General features: G+C 40.6%; 1 protein-coding gene across 6 annotated transcripts in view; it reads left to right on the top strand.

Annotated features, from left to right (window-relative positions):
• Positions 1-20708, top strand: part of CPQ (carboxypeptidase Q) — a 585754-nt gene that overhangs the window by 111883 nt on the left and 453163 nt on the right. The window lies entirely within an intron of this gene.

Here is a 20708-nt window from a genome sequence, read left to right as displayed (position 1 = left end):
CCTCCCAGCATCAGAGTCTTTTCCAATGAGTCAACTCTTCGCATGAGGTGGCCAAAGTACTGGAGTTTCAGCTTTAGCATCATTCCTTCCAAAGAAATCCCAGGGCTGATCTCCTTCAGAATGGACTGGTTGGATCTCCTTGCAGTCCAAGGGACTCTCAAGAGTCTTCTCCAACACCACAGTTCAAAAGCATCAATTCTTTGGCGCTCAGCTTTCTTCACAGTCCAACTCTCACATCCATACATGACCACTGGAAAAACCATAGCCTTGACTAGACAGACCTTTGTTGGCAAAGTAATGTCTCTGCTTTTCGATATGCTGTCTAGGTTGGTCATAACTTTCCTTCCGAGGAGTAAACGTCTTTTAATTTCATGGCTTCAGTCACCATCTGCAGTGATTTTGTAGCCCCCCAAAATAAAGTCTGACCCTGTTTCCACTGTTTCGGATTGTATAACAATAATGTATCCTGCTTGAGGACAGTCTCTGGAAAAGACCTTCTGGCTAATCCTGTTATCTTAAAATGTAAATTATGGGAGTAGGTCTAGTGAGGTCTTTACAACCTCCAGACATTCTTTTGATTCATTGTAATAGCTAATTAGAGAGTATATAACTCCATTGCTGACACTAGCAAGGGGGGTACTCTTTCTGCCCCCTTCTGATGTCTATGTCAGTAGCTTTCTCTATCCCTTTTACTCTTTAATAAAACTCTATTGCACAAAAGCTCTGAGTGATCAAGCCTCGTCTTTGGCCCTGGATTGAATTCTTCTCCTCTGGAGGCCAAGAATCCCGGCATCTTTTCATGGTTCAGCAACAACCTTTCATACCTATACCTGGAAATAAGAATTCAAGTAATAGAGAAGGACATCAGATGGAAAGTAAAATATTTTTTCAAATTCCCCACCTACAATGTCACACTTATATTGTAATTATTTTTATTTTTCTAAGTGGTTACTTCCATAAGTTTTAATAATGGATTTATATCTTTCATTCTTAATTTATTAACTTCATATTACATATTGACTTTTCAATATGAAAGATTAAGATTTAAGTTATTTATACAAACTTTACCTCTCCTCAAATTCCTCCTAATTTTAATGTTTTATTAACCTTTATAATTTAAAAAAGCAGTTAAACTGTAACTTCTTGATTCATACATTTTAAACATTTTTTAATGCTGTTATTTAACATTTGGAAATTAATTTCCCAATTTAACATCTTTTGTACCTCTCTTTTTCTGCCATCCAATTATGTTATTACTTTTGTTTGGAGAAAGCTTAGAGCATTTTGTTCTCTAGTTATAATAACCCTTCCATACTTTGTCTATAGATTGAAAGTTAAAAGTTGATAGATTGCATTTTAATATAATAAGTCATATAAATATTCACTGTATATTTGGTAGGAATATTGAATATGTAGAGAAGATAGTGCAGTTCTACATGTATGCCCCTTGAAGGTGAATGTTCCAAAGTCAAGGCTAAATGGATTCTTTCTCTTTTAATATTTCATCTATTACTCAGACTCATTCAATGATTTAACTTGTTTCATATGTGGACAATTCTTAGAAAACGATTTCATTTTTTCTTTTTTGGAATTTCTGATTGTGTTTTTTCTTAACAAAAGAAGCACATGCCACTCTAACCATATACCAATATTTGGCAACTGATAGTCATAGTATTTTTGAATACTGTAGTTTATATTGACATAATTTTTAGGTCTGTCTATAGCTAGCATCCTAGAATTTTTCTTAATTTCACTTCTGGATTTGTTCCACTTATTCCTTACATCCTATATTTTATTTTGTAGTTATTTTATTACATCCTTATTTTTATTCCATTTTTCCTCCCTTGCAGTTCATACTCAAGTGATTTGTTTTTTTCAGTAAAGGTATATCAAAGATAAACTTTCTAGGTCCAAGTTTTTCTGAAAATATCTTTGTTTTGACCTAATGTTTGACTGATATTTTGCTAGGTATAGAATTCTAGATTTAGCAATTTGAAAGTATTGCTCCTTTGCTTTTTCATTTGTCTTTTAGCATGTACCATTCCTGATAAAACTGTGAGGCCAAGTGGATTCTCTCTACTTTCTAGGTGATCTGAGTTATTCCTTCTGGAAGCTCTAAGATTTTCTTTATAACTTCAGTATTGTGCTTTTGTCAAAAGTGACTAAGAATTGTTTTTCTACTTATCCTAGTGAACATTCCTGGATTCTTTTAACCTAAAGACAGATATCTTCAAGTTTGAAAGTTTTTTATTCTATTCTTTTTTCAGATATTTTCTGCTTTTATTTTCTTTTGTATTTTTTTGAAACTGGCATTTCAGAGGGCTTATGGGTCTGCTTCCTGATATGGAGATAAAGCTCATTGTAATTTTTTTTTCAATGTTAAATGTGCTTTCTTCTAGTTAATAGTTTTTGTCTTGAATGCCTTTATGTTTTGTATGTACAGTACCATTTCCCTTTCATTTTTTCTACTTTTGGCTGATAAAGCTTTATTCAGCCTATTAGTTTATACCTCATTTTCTTTTAATTTGTTGATTGTAAGCAGTGTTGAGTTGGATTAATACTCACTAATAGTATTTTAAAATGGTGACGTTCCTATTAATCAGTTCTTAATTTTGATTAGACCCTACAGGCAGAATATGTGTAAGTAGTATTTTCAGCAAGTGAGTGTATGTCATATTTGCTGAACATATTCACACGTGAAAATGCTGTTCAACTGCTTTGGGACGAGCACAGTAATTTGACCTGGTGTATATTCTTTGGGCACAGCTTTTTTTCTGTAAAATCTGTGTGTAAATGTGTACCCCTCTTTTCCTATGTTTTGGGTGGGAAAGTCTGAGACGAACCTTTTGCTTCTTTCCATCCTTTTCCCTCTCTATTTCCCTTTGTGGCAATTGTTTTGTTGCCTGGATCTGGGATGTGTGCATGTGTGTGTGTGTGTGCGCGCGCGCGTGTATGTGCGCGCACGTGTGTGTGTGTGCATGTGTGCGTGCGCGCGTGTGTGTGTGTGTTTTCAGGGTGAAATTCAGAAAATTTTCTAGATATGATTTTTCTCAATTATTTTGAACAGTGTATTTTTCTTTCATTAACCCCTCTAAAGTTGAGACAAAGTTTGTTTGTTTGTTGGTTTTAATCTTATTTTTTTTCCATTTAGCAAACCTATAGGTGGTGTTGAATATATATTCTGTGTTCATCCTACTTGTCATCTTGCTTTGTGTAGTTTTTTGTTTCTCTGTATTCTGGCAGAATTTTTCAAACTTTTTCCCTGCATTTTTGTTGTGTACATAGTCTAAGAAGCAGCAGTTTCAACATCTCCCAGGAGCTTGTTAGGGGTGCAGAATTTAGGTCCCCCTCTAGAACTGCTGAGTCAGAATTTATATTTAAGAAGGGCCTTGAGGGATTCATGTGCACTTGAAAGTTTGAAAAGCGCTACTCTATCGCAAATTCCATTTTATGCAATGTCATTCTATTCTTCATTGTTGTTAATATGTTTTAAAATCCCCAGTTGCATTTTGGGTTTCTAATATCTTCGTATTTTAGCCAAGTCTTTTGGCAGTTTGTTCTCTGATTATTGTGTTCTGATCTTGCTTCATAGAGATGGTGACCTTTTACATCTTTATGAAGAGGACAAAATAAGATTTAATTTTTCACGTGTAGAAAACTTTTTTTAGTTTCTCTTTCTTTTCGGTTTTAGGACATTATTTATTTTTTCTTTTGCTGGAGGCTTTTTGTTTTTCATAAGCCCATTATTGGCTTTTTTCCTACTTTTTTAATTCCTGAATTATATGAAATCTAGCCAGGATTTGTTCTTATTAATAAAAAGAATAGGTGAATTATTTTTCACTCTACTTATTGTTCACATTGTTCAGCTCAGATTTAATGTAAAAATTTAATTTCATGTTTTCTTTATTTCTTATTTTTATATCTAGCAGGCATTCATCTATCAAGGATTTAGATGGATTACAGTTAATATCCTCTTAATACAGCTCTTGCAATTTTTAAACTATAAGGTTACATGCTATTTGCAGTTTTTAAAATAGTATAAAACATTAAATACTCTTAATGTGTCATCCCAGAATGTGAACTCTTCCTGTCTTTGTTCCTATTTGTGATACTTTTTCTAAAAGAACTGCACTTCCACTTGTATTCATTATGTTGCTAAGTTAGGAGAGCTGAGGTCTCTTAGCAAAGTCATCTAGACAGAACCAATAGACAGGAAGCTGTCCTATGAGAACTTCTGACCACTGCAGCTCTTGTATTCTGAAATTTGGTGCTGACTTTTGAGATGATAGAGATCTTTTCCTTTGTTCTTTGGACCATCCTTTGTCTGGATTTAAAGATGAAGCCTGTGATGCATAGTCTAAGGATGCTTTTCCTAACCCATTCCTACTGAGGCTGCATTCAATGGAATTTTGATACCCATAGTGATTGATTATCCCTTCTGATCTTTGGTTTCTGTACTTTACCAGCTATTACATGTGTTTGTGTTTGGGTTTACCAGCTATTATACGTGATTTTTATAATAAGAAGTGAGGAGAAGCCCTGTTATGTAAATCTAGCCTACTACCATGCTAAGAAGACCAGTCATTAGCCTGTTACTGAATTTTGATGAGCTAGGGATCTCAGGTGGCTTTTGGTTTTCTCTTTAGTTATTATTTTATTATTAAGTTTTCATGTTTTATGTTTATTTTTGTGTTTTAAATTCGTCCTCAGAGGCTGGATTCTCTTTCACTTAACTCATCTTGGGTGATCTCCCAATTTTTTCCCTTTAACCTTTTTTTGAGTGTTCTTATTGCTTCCACATCCTGGTTTATCACTTGCATGGATGAGTATCTTAGGTACTGAATCACCAATTAGACCATGAGCTACTTTCTTGAAGATCAAAGTTGTCTTGAAAGTGAAAGTCACTCAGTTGTGTCCGACTCCTTGTGACTCCATGGACTATACACTCTGTGGAATTCTCCAGGTCAGAATACTGGAATGGGTAGCCTTTCCCTTCTCTAGGGGATCTTCCCAACCCAGGGATCAAACCCAGGTCTCCTGCGTTGCAGGTGGATGCTTTACCAGCTGAGCCACCAGTTTAAGTTTTTTAAGTTAAGACATAAAAAAAGTCTTAACTGTATTTCCCATTCAGCGGATGTTCAATATTTATTTACTGATAAACTTCATGAAGGACCGATAGCTCCTACTCCTCTTTCTTCCAGCAAAGCTTGAAAAAGGACAAGGTGGGATTATGTTTTCTAGGGAGAATCTGGAACCTAGACACCTACTGTGCAGGCCTCAGCCCCTTGCTTTCTGATCTCCTGGTGGGGAAGCATGTGCTGCCTCGCCTGTCTCCTGGGACCAAGCCAGTAAGCATGCTGCTCTGGGGCTGTGGGGGATGGCCTGCCTCCCCCTGCTCTGTCCCTGTCCTGCCTTTAATCTGCCTTCACGGAGCTCAGCTTATTCTCTTGTTTCCTTTCTTTTCTTTCCCCTGAACCTCCAGTGAGAGAAGAGATTTTAGTATTAGAAAAATGGGCTGTTGAATTCCAAAGTCAGAAATAGACCACATAAATATGTATGAAGCATTAAAACCCTTCTTTGAAGTGTGATTTCCTGACTAATGGATGCTTCTGGCTTGATTTTTTTTTTTTTTTTTTGCACTCGGTTAAGCCCTATTCAAACCAACTTTTTTTTGGATGAACTTAAGAACCTTATGATTAATATCCATTAGCATTTCTATAACATTTTGTATTATAATAATCATAACTTCTGAAATTTCTGTATCACATTTTTTGTGGTGATTTATGGTCATTATTTTATTTGATACTCTCAACAATGCTGTGAAGGATGTAGGGAGTCTATCCTCATTCCTGTTCTATAGATGAGAAGACTGAGGTGCAGAAGGTTTAAGTGACTTGTCCAGAGTCCTGCAGTGAGTAAGGTGGCAGCATGCAGACCAGGAGCTAGGTCTCTGGTGAGGATGACAAGGGTGTGCTTCCTATCACTGTTAGTAAAGGAAGCGATCACCAACACTGAGTATTTACAGCAGACCAGCCACTGTGTTGGCTTCCCTGATGGCTCAGCCGGTAAAGAATCCACCTGCAATGCAGGAATCTCGGGTTCGATCCCTGGGTTGGGAAGACCACCTGGAGAAGGAAATGGCAACCCACTCCACTATTCTTGCCTGGGAAACCCCATGGACAGAGGAGCCTGGTGGGCTACATCCATGGGGTCACTGGAGTCAGACACAACTTCGTGACTGAATCACCACCACCACCAACCACTGTGTTAGAGCTTTTACATTCATGATGTCATTTTTTTTACCTTTGGTGTGGACCACTTTTAAAGTCTTTATTGAATTTGTTACAGTATTGATTCTGTTTTATGGTTTAATTTTTTTGGCCCCGAGGCCTGTGGGATCTTAGCTACCCAACCAGAGATTGAACCCGCATCCCTTGCATTGGAAGGTGAAGACCTAACCACTAGACCACCAGGGAAGTCCTTTCATGGTGCCACTTAACACTCTTCCTAGCACAGCAGAGCCAGCCATGTTATCCCCCCAGTTGCACACAAGGGAACCGCAGCTTAGACAGGTTAGGCAACTTGATCAAGGTCACACAGCTAGCACTGATAGGGCTGCACTTTGAACCCAGGTTTCTCTGATTTCATAACCCAAGCTCTTAGCTACTTGGCTCCCTCTTAGCTTTATACTGGACACAGCCAGTGAAGATGTTCAACACAGCCTAGCTTTTAAAAGGCTGCACCATTTCTAATGATTTCCTGAGCTATGATTACAAACTTTATTCTCCTCCCTATGACTCTTACAAATTTGGGATTTATTGTTGGAGTAGAATTGGGACAGCTGAGTGTATAAGAGGGGCAGAGAAAGTGATAGGAACTAGCATGTACTAGACACTGATTTTATGCCCAGAGGCTGTTGGCAACCTGTGTCACTTTTGAGAACTCTAGAAATCTGATGTTACCATTCCCACACTGTGAAGGAGGAAACACAGGTTCGGAGAGGTGAAAGAAGTTTCTGCAAGCTTATGAGTGGAGAAGTCAGGATTTTTTCCCCAGGTCTGTCAATGGCTATGCCCTCATGGCTAATGGGAGGGAGCAATATTTCTAAGGGCCCAAAGGAGGACTTTAACCAACAGAGAGGAATTTAGCCCCTGCTGGTTATAAGCATTATAAGCATTATAATCAATATTCTGGAGCCCCATAAAGTATGCTCTGAAGGAACTCAGAGAAGCCAAAGAGAAGAAAAACTGGCGAGTTTTAGGCTACATTGCTTAGCTTCTATCATGATGCCAGCGGGTCTTTGACTGAAATACATAAAAACTGGGACTTAAGCTGCAAAAACACATCGGTAAACATCATAATGACACACACATTCAGGAAAATGATGTTTTTAATTTTAAATGCTATGCAGCCTTGCCTTATATAGTCAGTGCTGGGAAGTTGTGGTGTACCAGGAAATGATTTACATTTTAGCCTTAGGGCAAAAATATGGAACTTGTAATTATGTCAGAGAGAGGCACAGTCTTCTAACAAGAAAAACTAAAGCTATAAAAGTCTCAGGATGTGTGTTGATTAAACTGTTGTGTGGCTGAGCATTTTGCCTGAGACGTCTTAGGAAATACGTAGCTGTTTCAGGTAAAAACCTCCCTTCTGCATCTCTAATGCTGTAGTGACAAAGTGAGGAGGTCGTAGGTGACAAGCGTCTTCCTGTTATTTCTAAGGACTTTTGGTGTGAGGTGGTTTTGAGCGAGGAGGCCTGGCCAGGCTGGGTTTTTGGCTCATGGAAGAAGGCTGCATGTCTGCTTGACATGCCTGAAGCCTGTGATGCCATCACATGCAGATAAACTGCCTTGCAGACACGTCACCCTCCGATGGTGCCTTCACCGCCTCCAGGGGTCAGAGCTCTCTGCACCGTCCACCCTTCTCAGCACCCCACATATTCCTCTCGCAGAAGCCTTACATTGACTTCCCCAGTGGGATCCCCTTCTGTAGGGTCTGTAGGGTGACCAGGGATGTGACTGCCCTACCCTAGGGAACTAGAGTGAAGGGACAAAGAGGTAAGAGAAGTCACTCAGGGTGGAGAAGTTTTCTGTTTTCTGTGCTCTTACTCTCCGTGAGAGAGGTACACTGCAGCAGGGGCTCAGAGAATCAGCTCTGCAGTCGCAAATTTGGGTGCAGATTGCGACTCTGTCCCTCATTCACTGTGTGACCCCACCATTTATCCTTTCTAAGCCTCTTTCATCTATAACACTATGTTATTGATACCTAGCTTCCAGAGTTGTGAGAATTAAATGAGATAATGTGATATGAAGTCCCTATGACTTGATAAGGAGTAGATATTATTTGGGGTTTCCCTGGTGGCTCAGCTGGTAAAGAATCCACGTGCAATGTGGGAGACCTGGGTTTGAACCCTGGGTTGGGAAGATCCCCTGGAGAAGGGAACGGCTAGCACCCATGCCCATATTCTGGCCTGGAGAATTCCATGGACTGTATAGTCCATGAGGTAGCAAACAGTTGGACATGGCTGAACAACTTTCACTTTCAGATATTATTTTAACTGTTACCTCTACTAGTAGCATCAAATCTTATCAGGGCTCCGTCTATTTACTCTTTGTATGATATTAATATATTCATCACCACTACTATCCTAACCCTCTTCGGTATAGAGCACAGTAAACTAGCTTGCTGCTGCTGCTGCTAAGTCGCTTCAGTTGTGTCCGACTCTGTACAACCCCATAGATGGCAGCCCACCAGGCTCCCCCATCCCTGGGATTCTCCAGGCAAGAACACTGGAGTGGGTTGCCATTTCCTTCTCCAATGCATGAAAGTGAAAAGTGAAAGTGAAGTCGCTCAGTCATGTCTGACTCTTAGCGACCCCATGGACTGCAGCCTACCAGGCCCCTCTCTCCATGGGATTTCCCAGGCAAGAGTACTGGAGTGGGGTGCCATTGCCTTCTCCAGCTTAGCTAGGCCTTTTGTTGTTTAGTTGCTGAGTCATGTCCTTCTCTTTTGCAACTCCATGGACTGTAGCCTGACAGGCTCTTCTGTCCATGGAATTTCCCAGGCAAGAATACTGGGGTGGGTTGCCATTTCCTTCTCCAGGGGATCTTCCTGAGCCAGGGATCAGGGATTAAATCCTGCATTGGCAGGCAGATTCTTTACCGCTGAGCCATCAGGGAAGCCCCTATCGAGGCTTTTAAACAAATGGAATTTATCAGCTGCAACCCTGCCATGCGCCACGTGCTTAATAGTAGTGAAGGTGTGGGTGTGTGTGTGTCTGGGAGAGAGGCTTGCCAAAAAACCTGGCCCTAGAGCACAATATCACATGCTGGTGTGGCTTTATTGGAAGTATATCAGGATGTTTATAATACATTATTTTTATTTTATTTTATTATTATTTTTTTTATGATTTAAATACTGTTATTTTCATTTCTATTCAGGAGGATGATGAAACAATGCCTTTTGAGAAGCTGTAGAGAACAATACAATCTTCTGTGCTTATTTCATAGTCTCTTTTTGTCCTAACAGGATAATAAATTATTGAGACATTTCACACTTTTGTTTATAAAATATCTGGCTCATTAATTCTTGAGAACTTACAACATGTAATATGATTCCATCTCACTATGGGATGGGCATTTACACATACATTTCCTTTTCTGTTATCCACTAATTTATTTCCACTGTGAATCCTTCCTCTTTTTACTTTTATTTTTATTTTTCTGGGGAAATAATTTCATGTTTTAGAATTGACAGTTATTTTGTACAACTGGTTTATGGCCACAAAAGTCTAGGTTCTTATCTTTAATGTTTGGTTTCAAGATACTGTGAGGTGTCCCTGAAAGTTTATGGACGTGGGGGTTCAGATTTCACCTGTGAAATGTACCAGCTATGAGAGCCTTAATTTTCCTCATGTGTGAATATAAATAACATCTACGTCATGGGATTAAAAGAAAAAAAGCAAATAATAAAGTATCTATCACATTACATTACACCTAAATAGCCTCTCAATAAAAGCTGCTGCTGCTGCTAAGTCGCTTCAATTGTGTCCAGCTCTGTGCGACCCCACAGACAGCAGCCCATCAGGCTTCCCCGTGCCTGGGATTCTCCAGGCAAGAACACTGGAGTGGGTTGCCATTTCCTTCTCCAATGCATGAAAGTGAAAAGTGAAAGTGAAGTCGCTCAGTCGTGTCTGACCCTTAGTGACCGCGTGGACTGCAGCCCACCAGGCTCCTCCATCCATAGGATTTTCCAGGCAAGAGTACTGGAGTGGGGTGCCACTTCCCTCTCCGCAATAAAAGCTAGTGGTTATTATTTCGGGCAGATCCAAACAGTGGTTATTATTTTGGGCAGATCCAAACATCCTGTTAATAAAATCTAATGGCTTCCACTTTTTATTCTTTGAGCTCTGTGTTCTGCAGAGATGTCTCAGAGACATCTTCCTCACACAAAGGAAGGTGACGGAAGGACTAAGGAAACTATCCAGGATCCTTGCCTCTTCAAAAGAAGCTCTGTTTATATCTGTTCTATATATAGGGGCTCTGCATAAGATTTTTTTTAAGGAAAAATGCTTAAAAAGTGAGCCCAAGTTATTAGTTTTTTCTTTATGAATTCTATTTTGTGTTGTATCTTAGAAATCTTTGTGTAACCCGAGGTCACAAGTATTTTTTATGTAGAAGTTATTATAGTTTTAAGTTTTAAATTTAGATCTGTGATCCATCTTGAGTCAATTTTTATATATGGTGAGAGTTTTGGGTGTTTGTTAGGGCTGTTATAACAAAGCACTGCAGACTGAGTGGCTTAAACAATTCATTTATTTTCTCACAATTTTGGAGGCCAGAAGCCAAAGGTTGGAGTATCAACAGGGTTACTTTTCCTGAGGCCTTTCCCCTTGGGTTCTGGGTGGCTGTTTTCGCTTTCACATGGTCCTTCCCCTATGCATATCTGAGTTCTGACTTCTTCTAATAAGGACATGAGTCATGCTGTATTAAGGGCCACCCATATGACCGAATTTTAAATTAATTACCCCTCTAAAGACCCTCTCTCTACATAACAGTCACATTCTGAAGTACTGCGAGTTAGGACTTGAACATTTTTTTTTTAATATTTATTTGCTGTGCTGGGTCTTCGTTGTGTCCTGTGATATCCTTTGTTGTGGCACACAATCTCCATGTGTGGCATGTGGGCTCAGTAATTGTAGTATGTGGGCTTCGTTGCCCCTCAGCATGTGGAATTTTAGTTCCTTGACCAGGTATTGAACCCATGTCCCCTGCATTGCATGGTTCATTGCACTGGACCACCAGGGAAGTCCCCAACACATGAATTGAGAGGGGAACATAATTGAACCCATGATATATGTATTGAAGTGAGATTTTTCTTTTGTTTTGTGTATAGATATTTAATTGTTTTAGCAACGTTTTTTGAAAAGACCCTCCTCTCTTTCCTGAAGTGCCTCTGGGCCTTGGTTGAAAAGCAGTTGTTCATATAAATGTGAGTTGATCTCTGTAGTCTTTGTTCTGCTCTATTGATCTATTTGTACTCCAATACCATGCTATCTTGATTACGTTAGCTTTATAATAAGTTTTGGGGGAAAATGTATAAATTGGGCTTTTTCAAAATTGAAAACTTCTGCTCTGCAAAAGACACTATTAAGAAAACGAAAATACAAATCACAGATGGGGAAAAAATATATATTTGGAAGTCATAGATCTGATACAGAACTTATATCCAGAATATACAAAGAACTATGAGATCTGACTAATAAGAAAATAACCCAATAAAAAATAGGTAAAGGATTTGAATGTGGTTGGCAAATAAGCACATGAAAATATACTCACCATTGTTAGTCACTAGAGAAATATAAAAGAAAACTACAAAGCCACCATTAGGAAAATACGAAAAGACTGACCATGCCAAGTGTGGCAAAGATATGAAAGAACTGGAGCTCTCGTATACTATTAGTGGGAATGTAAAATGGCACAATCACTTTGAAAAACAATTTGGCATTTTTAAAAAAAGTTGAACACACATTCATGGTCCAGTCATTCCATTACTAGGGCGTATATTCATACAAAGAGTTTGCACAAATATTTATACTAGTTCTTTTTGTCATTGCCCCAAACTGGAGACCACCGAAATATCTATCAACAGTTGAATGGATACATTAACTGCAGTATATCCATAATGATGAAATTTTACTCAGCAAAAAAAAAATATAATGAATTTACATGTTACAGTGTGGCTGGATCTCAAAATAGCTATGATGTGTCGTAGAAGCCAGCCAGAAGAAGAATACATACTATGTACTTCGATTTATATAAAATTATACTAAATGCAAACTAATGTTTATTAATGGAAAGCAGATCAGTGGTTTCCTTGGGCCAGGAGTAAAAGGGTTCAAGGTGGAGTAGAAGGGAGGGATTGTCAAGCAGAGGGCGTGAAGAAACTTTTGGGAATTTGACAGAATATGTTCATTATCTTAATTGTGATGGTCCCATGAGTTTAAACATATGTCAGAACTCATCAAATTGTGTATTTTAAATATACAATGTTACTATATGTTAATTATACTTCAGTAAAGCTGCTTTAAAAAGTGGCTGAAAACATGTGGACTAATGGTATGAAGACTCAAAAAATAAGGTGGAAAATACAAGAATATTAGCCATCAGCTTTCAAGCCTATTAGAATTTCCACTATCCCAGCAGCATTTGGGCAACTCTTTTCTTGTATGCTTTCAGAAATATCCAGTCCAGTCAGTTAGGAGATCAAGAGGAGATTCCTTACAGGGTTGGCAGACCTGATATTTCAGCATAGAACCACGAAATACCACGACAAATTGAGAAAGGTTGAGCTTTTTTTCATAGAGTTCAGTACCTTTGAATTAAATGCATGTTCAAGTCTGGTTCTAGTAGCTAGAGGCTAATTTTTTTAAATCCACAATTTGCTATCCCCACTGGGTGTGGAATTCAGTAAAACCAGCCTTTGCACATGCCTTTATGAAAGTCTGTACTTAGATGTGTTTGGAACAAGAGAGAAAAGTAACTAGAGGCAGATTTGCTTCAGTCTGGACATAGTTGTTTGGCTGACCTTTTTTCGCTGGTTTTCTGGATTGATTAGACTTTACTAACTGATGGGGTTTCAGGGGTGATAACTTAGACATAGTCATTGTGCCCTGGGCTTGAACTTGGTACACACATTCCTGGTGGTCAAGTCACATATTTTTTGCTTTGGAGTCAGGCATTGGAATATAATTGCTGAAATAGTTGCGTGGGTTCTATGGTGCAGAAACCAGAATGTCTCCTGAAAACATGGGCTAAAAGGTATTGATAATTTGTGTCTCTTCTTGTTGCCATCTCTAAAAGAAAGAATCCACCGAAGTTCAGAGCACCTTAAACATTTTGTAGTTGCGATATTGCATATGAATGACTGGTGTCTGTGGGACTCCAAGAGTGAAGACTGAACTTACAGTGTTCTCATTACTCTATGGAATAGAACCTGGAAAAAAAACCTACTGTCAGACACAAACATTTCCACCTAACATTCATTTCCAACCAGGGAATAGCAAGTACCACGGCATTGTATAGTCACTTGCATTTAAACACCCTATTTCTTTCGCAAGTCCATAAACATGCTCCACATAATAGCATTGGTACCATTGAGACTATACAGTAGGAGCTTGGAAGTAGGACACATTTAATCTTTGCAGCTTCTCTTTTTCAGTTTGCTAAGCACTTGGTTAAATTAAAATTCCGACCAGTACTATTCAGAGACAGCATGGGGTGGGACTCTCATTTCTAGCCAGCATTCCTCAAGCACATAGAGCCCAGGCATTGTATTTAGCACTAAGGGACACCAAACCACAGCTGTTGCCTTCAGTGAGCCTTCAGCCTAGAGATAGAGGTTGAGAAACAGGCGATTTATGATGCAGAAATGGAGAAAGTACTCGGAACAGAGTAGCACTGGGACCTATAGGAGGGTCATCCAACCCAAACTTATCAAGTCAGGCAAGGCTTTTCAAAAGTTGAGTCAAAGTTACCCCTTCAGAGAAGCAGTGGAAAAGCTGCAGTTTAGTACTCAAGTGACAATGAGCAAATCACTCAGATCGCATAAGCACATCACATGATGTTCTCTGAACCCGTGTTTTGGAAGTAATTATTATTATTTCCTTCCGTGATTGACGGAGAGGATTAAATCAGATGATATACATGAAAGCACGGAGCCCGGTCACTTGCTGAGACAAGGTCAATGCTGGTTTTCTTCCTTCCTTTATCTCCCGCTCCCGCTGCGTCCAGTGAGGAGCTTGGTCACAGAGTGGTCAGTTCTGGAGGATTTTCAGCCGGCATCTCTGTCACTGTCGTTTACCTTCCTGCTGCCAATTCACCAGGGGCTTTTCCTCCTGATGCTGGTCTGGACCATCTCGTGGATGGCACGAGGTCTCTCCTGTCCTGCCGGTGACACGTCATGAGGGGAAGCGGTTGGCCTCTGAGCAAGTGGTGACGGCAGAGGGAAGACGAGAGATAAATAAATGAAGCACCGTGAGCTGCGCGGAACAGAACACCGGCGGGGGCGGGGGGGTGGCCGGCAGCCCTCACCTGTGCGGAGCCTGAGAGATGGCCTTCGTGACTGGCTGGAGGGAACAGAGGCCTGGATGCTGGTCTCCGGGGAGGAAAAGCAGGAAGTAAAATCATCTTCGAGTATATCTCAAGTTTACTCTGCATCTATGCATCTTGCAAGTAGTACATTATTCCAGCTCTTGGTTAGGCTTTAACGGCCGTAAAGGCGAACTGTACAACTGTGTTGGGTGGGCGTTCTCACCGATGAGCAGGTCTTCCTGACACAGAAACGATGCCAAGAAGTCTGCACCGCTGGCTCCTCTACTTCCGCCGCACTGCGTTTTTCTCTTGTTCATCTCTCTGTGTACTCCTCATCCGAAGACATCTTTGCTTTTTCCAAACCCAAACCACTGTCTCCTGTTGCAGATCCACCTAACCTTCAGGCCTGTTTTTCTGCCCAGCTGTCACAACAAACTTCCCCTCATCTGCTACTAAACGTATCCGACACTGCTGTGCAGGCTAAGCTGCCGACTCATTACCTGGGGGCTTTCCAGTCGAAGCTGATGTTATCCAAAACTTCTCATCTGTTTCAAAGGGTACAATTTCCTGCATCCTCTGGAGGGAAATCACACGCACTGCATTTAGGAAACAGGCCGATCCTTCACAGATTGAGCAGACCTCTAGGCAATTATGGGCGATTATTCCCGACTCCGTGTTTCCTCACCTCATTTCCCATAACAATGATTTGAGTGACCTGACTATTTAGGCTTTTCATCTTTTGAGTCAGATATGGGGAATAAATCACCAAAACCCAGACGAGCTGTGGTACCTTTTATTTCTCCGTCCTCCCAAGCCTTTTTTTTTTTTTTTGTCTTTCCCCAGAGGTAACCATTCTCGTTTCCTTTTTTTCTTCTGCAGTTTCTATCTGGGATCCGAGAATCTTTTCTTTAAGTCTGTGTTCATTATCCTTTAAATCATACAGTTTCCTGATAAGTGTGATTGTCTTTTAATAAGTTCCTTTTTGGATTTAGAAATTTCCAGTTAAGAAAAGTTACTTTCAGCCGGTGCTCCATGCCTCTTTAAGGTTTTTTTTCTCCTCCCTTCTCACCTCTGGACCGAGATATATTTTCCCCACTGTCGTCGTTCCACACTCCAAACTCATCTCTCTCTAAGTGTCTCCCTAATTCCTTTTTTTATTTTTTAAAATTGGCTTTTTAATTTCCTGCTGTCAAACATCTGCTGTATCACCTTGCTTTCTCCACTTTGTAGAAAACTTGTTTTATGAGTGTTCTTTCTCTCCAGGATAATTTGGCTGGATGTGCTCTGATGGAGTGCTACCAGGGTTTTATTTTACATTGACTGATTAAGCACTTTGAGTAATTGTTTTAGCTCCATTACTGTGAATCCGTTTGGCTTAACTCTTTTATTTTGCCACCTCTGATTAATGTGTGACCACTGGGATAGGGAGGGCTCAGCGCGTTCATCTCTCCTTGACACCACTGAGAGGTGTAGGAGCCTGAAGCAACAGGTGCTGAGTGCTCCCACTGCAAGAGGAGGGAGCACGAACTGTTGTCAAGTGAGCGTGTGTGTGTGTGTGTGTGTGTGTGTGTGTGTGTGTGTATGTGTGTGTGTGTGCTGTCTCAGCTCATGTTTGCTGATGGTGCTGTGTGGCAGCTATCTCATGCTGCTGCTGCTGCTAAGTCACTTCAGTCATGTCCAACTCTGTGCAACCCCATAGACTGCAGCCTTCCAGGGTCCTCCATCCATGGGATCTTCCGGGCAAGAGTACTGGAGGGGGGTGCCATTGCGTTCTCCGAGCCATTTCATAGCAGAGAGCAAATGTTAGGATTTGGGGAAAAGAGTATCGGCAGATCAGGTTTTAAAACTGAATGGTGAGTTTCTGTTAACAGTGCATAGCTAGATGATATTTTCTTTTTAAGCTCATGAAACTTAACAGCTGTTTAGTGAAGCCCACAGTTTCATCCAGGTCTGTCTGACAGGTTTAATAGCAAATTTTGCAGTTAGTGACTTGCTGAACAGGCCTCCCTGGCTTGGGCTGTAATAAGAACTGTGTTTGCAGCACGATTCAGTGAGTTTTTCTGCTTTTGTGTTTATAGAATGGGGTGTGGGGGGCTGGCTAAAGCGAGGGAAACAAAAAGGCATGTTCCAAAGGAAATTACTAATATCTCTACCAGAGTGCTCCTTGGAACTTATTATTAACCAGTTCAGGGGAAGAGAGATGGGGGAAAACATGCTGTTTAGCAGTAAAAACCCATTAGTACAGTCAGCTTACTGTAACCCTGTATTGGCAAGTCGTAATTAAATCTATATATCTCTAGCTTTATAGTTTTCTGCAGCAGAGTCTCTGGAAGCCTTTTGCATTTTGTCTGATTCAAGAAGGGCCATATTCTCTGCCTTTCCTCTGGAAGAGACTGCTGTGCCTTGTAGTAGTTTTTTTTTTTTTTTTTTTTTTTAACATCACCAGATCAAAGACAAATGCTTCATTGGTTTTATTGACAGAAATGAAACATTTCCTATTATTACTCTTACTTTGGGGGTCCAAGTTCTAGAAAACTAGGACTTTATGAGACTAAAATCCCATGGCATCTTGTCCCTTTCTTCACTTCTCTCAGATCATGGGACCTCAGAAATACTTATGTCTCTGATTACCTGCTTTGTATTTGGCTCCCCAAAGGGTATGGGCTGCATTCTTCATGACTTGTTCTGTGTTTTTGTTGACTGTATGTGCTTGGCATGGCTGCTGATTGCAGATGTGTGCACGTGTGGCAGAGTCACTGATCACAGACCTCTGTTCTCAAAGGGATCCACCCTCATTGTCAGTCCAGCATCCTTCGCTAACAAAGGGACCAAGAACTGTCTCATTATCCATTTGAAGTTTCCGTACAGATTTTGCAAGCCAAGAAGATGGAGTTTGTCCTAGAGTTCATGGTAGATTTAATTTATTGGCATTTTAATCATATTGTTTCACTGAAGCAACATGTAAGGAAGGTTCATATTTATTGCTCTTAGTCTCAGCATGATGTAGGTCAAAAGTCAGTTACATTCAGTTATATGACAAATATGCCTGTTTTTGAACAGTAGGAATTAAGGCTTTGTTATCTTATATAGTCAAGAAAGAGATAAAGAAATCTGGAAAAAAAATTGGTAAAGTGAGCCCAAACAATTTTCTTAAAACTTCTCAAAACTGCTCACTGGTAAGCAATAAAATGTCAAGGGACAAAAAGGAGTTAGCCCTGTGTCTCATCCTGATGGGCTATGAAGGGATAAGAGAGAGAAGGTCACTTGACATTTGTAGAGTGGGGCCCTGGGTGTTCAGTGTGGCCAGTGGAAGGAGAGAGGTCTGGTGGTAGATGTCTTAGCAGGTTGTCACCCCCACACCTCCCAACCCAGAGCTCCTGGGATTGCCTCTGCGAATGGGACTGCCACTCAGTGTACCCTTAGCCCAGCTTTCATTACTTCACTAACCCACAGTTACTGTACTAACTTCCGAAAGAAAGAGGAATGTCATACACCGGGTTCTTTGCATGGCTGTTAGAATTTGTTTCTCTTCCTTAAGTTCTCCTCCCTTGTTTCTTCAATGCCCATACCTTATTCATGTTCAGGGTGATATGTTCTGTGGCAGAGACATTTAATGAAGCCTTCTTATGGTAGGTTATGGAGAAATCCCTGCTGCTGCTGCTGCTGCTAAGTCACTTCAGTCGTGTCCGACTCTGTGCAACCACATAGACAGCAGCCCACTAGGCTCCTCTGTCCCTGGGATTCTCCAGGCAAGAATACTGGAGTGGGTTGCCATTTCCTTCTCCAATGCATGAAAGTGAAAAGTGAAAGTGAAGTCACTCAGTTGTTGCCGACTCTTAGCGACCCCATGGACTGGAGCCTACCAGGCTGCTCCATCCATAGGATTTTCCAGGCAAGAAAATCCCACTGGAGTGGGATGCCATTGTCTTCTCCAGGAGAAATCCCTAGGAAACAATAAATTTTATTTATTTATTTTTTTAAATTTTATTTTATTTTTAAACTTTACAAGGATATATGGAGAAAAGAGACCCTACAAGAAAGATTGAGAAGGAGAGTAGAAATATAGAAAGAAGAGTATTTGAAGAAGGTGAGGTTATCCATGATGGTCAATGATTTAGGTGTTACATATGATAGGAATTGAAATGTTTTTATTGGATTTAGCAACAAGGGCATCCTTAATGACCTTGTGAGTTCAAATTCAGTTGGCTGGTTCAGTTCAGTTCAGTCACTCAGTTGTGTCCAACTCTTTGTGACCCCATGAATTGCAGCATGCCAGGCCTCCCTGTCCACCACCAACTCCCGGAGTTTACCCAAACTCATGTCCATTGAGTCGGTGATGCCATCCAACCATCTCATCCTCTGTCGTCCCCTTCGCCTCCTGCCTTCAATCTTTCCCAACGTCAGGGTCTTTTCAAATGAGACAGCTCTTCACATCAGGTGGCCAAAATATTGGAGTTACAGCTTCAACGTCTGTCCTTCCAATGAACACCCAGGACTGATTTCCTTTAGAATGGGCTGGTTGGATCTCCTTGCAGTCCAAGGGACTCTCAAGAGTCTTCTCCAACACCACAGTTCAAAAGCATCAATCTTCAGCACTCAGCCTTCTTCACAGTCCAACTCTCACACCCATACAAGACCACTGGAAAAACCATAGCCTTGACTAGACGAACCTTTGTTGGCAAAGTAATGTCTCTGCTTTCGAATATGCTATCTAGGTTGGTCATAACTTTCCTTCCTTCAGCAATATGTGAACTGTGAACTTCCTGATGTTCAAGCTGGTTTTAGAAAAGGCAGAGGAACCAGAGATCAAATTGCCAACATCCACTGGATCATGGAAAAAGCAAGAGAGTTCCAGAAAACATCTATTTCTGCTTTATTGACTATGTCAAAGCCTTTGACTGTGTGGATCACAATAAACTGTGGGAAATTCTGAAAGAGATGGGAATACCAGACCACCTGACCTGCCTCTTGAGAAATTTGTATGCAGGTCAGGAAGCAACAGTTAGAACTGGACATGGAACAACACACTGGTTCCAAAATAGGAAAAGGAGTACATCAAGGCTGTATATTGCACCCTGCTTATTTAACTTATATGCAGAGTACATCATGAGAAATGCTGGGCTGAAGGAAGCACAAGCTGGAATGAAGATTGCTGGGAGAAATATCAATAACCTCAGATATGTAGATGACATCACCGTTATGGCAGAAAGTGAAGAAGAACTAAAGAGCCTCTTGATGAAAGTGAAAGAAGAGAGTGAAAAAGTTGGCTTAAAGCTCAACATTCAGAAAACGAAGATCATGGCATCTGGTCCCATCACTTCATGGGAAATAGATGGGGAAACAGTGGAAACAGTGGCTGACTTTATTTTTTTGGGCTCCAAAATCACTGAAGATGGTGACTGCAGCCATGAAATTAAAAGACGCTTACTCCTTGGAAGGAAAGTTATGACCAACCTAGACAGCATATTCAAAAGCAGAGACGTTACTTTGCCAAAAAAGGTCCATCTAGTCAAGGCTATGGTTTTTCCAGTAGTCATGTATGGATGTGAGAGTTGGACTATAAAGAAAGCTGAGGGCCAAAGAATTGATGCTTTTGAACTGTGGTGTTGGAGAAGCCTCTTGAGAGTCCCTTGGACTGCAAGGAGATTCAACCAGTCCATTCTAAAGGAGATCAGTCCTGAGTATTCATTGGAAGGACTGATGTTGAAGCTGAAACTCCAATACTTTGGCCACCTGATGCGAAGAGCTGTCTCATTTGAAAAGACCCTGATGCTGGGAAATACTGAGGGCAGGAGGCGAAGGAGACAACAGAGGATGAGAGGTTGGATGGCATTACCGACTCAATGGACATGGGTTTGGGTGGACTCCAGGAGTTGGTGATGGACAGGGAGGCCTGGCATGCTGCAATTCATGGGGTCGCAAAGAGTCAGACACGACTGAGGGACTGAACTGAACTGACTGCACTTATGGTGTTAATTAGTATGAATAATGTATTTAATTGTGGATCCCCAAGAAGGCCTGAAAGTATTATAGCAATTAGAAATATAAGGTGAAAGTGAAAGTCGCTCAGTCGTGTCTCTTTGCGACCCCATGGACTATAGAGTCCATGGAATTCTC

The sequence above is a fragment of the Bos javanicus genome, chromosome 14 (genome assembly GCF_032452875.1).
Source record: "Bos javanicus breed banteng chromosome 14, ARS-OSU_banteng_1.0, whole genome shotgun sequence".
Taxonomy (NCBI): Eukaryota; Metazoa; Chordata; class Mammalia; order Artiodactyla; family Bovidae; genus Bos; species Bos javanicus.
The sequence above is the reverse complement of the archived record's forward strand: the minus strand, read 5'-3'. Positions and strand labels throughout refer to the sequence as shown.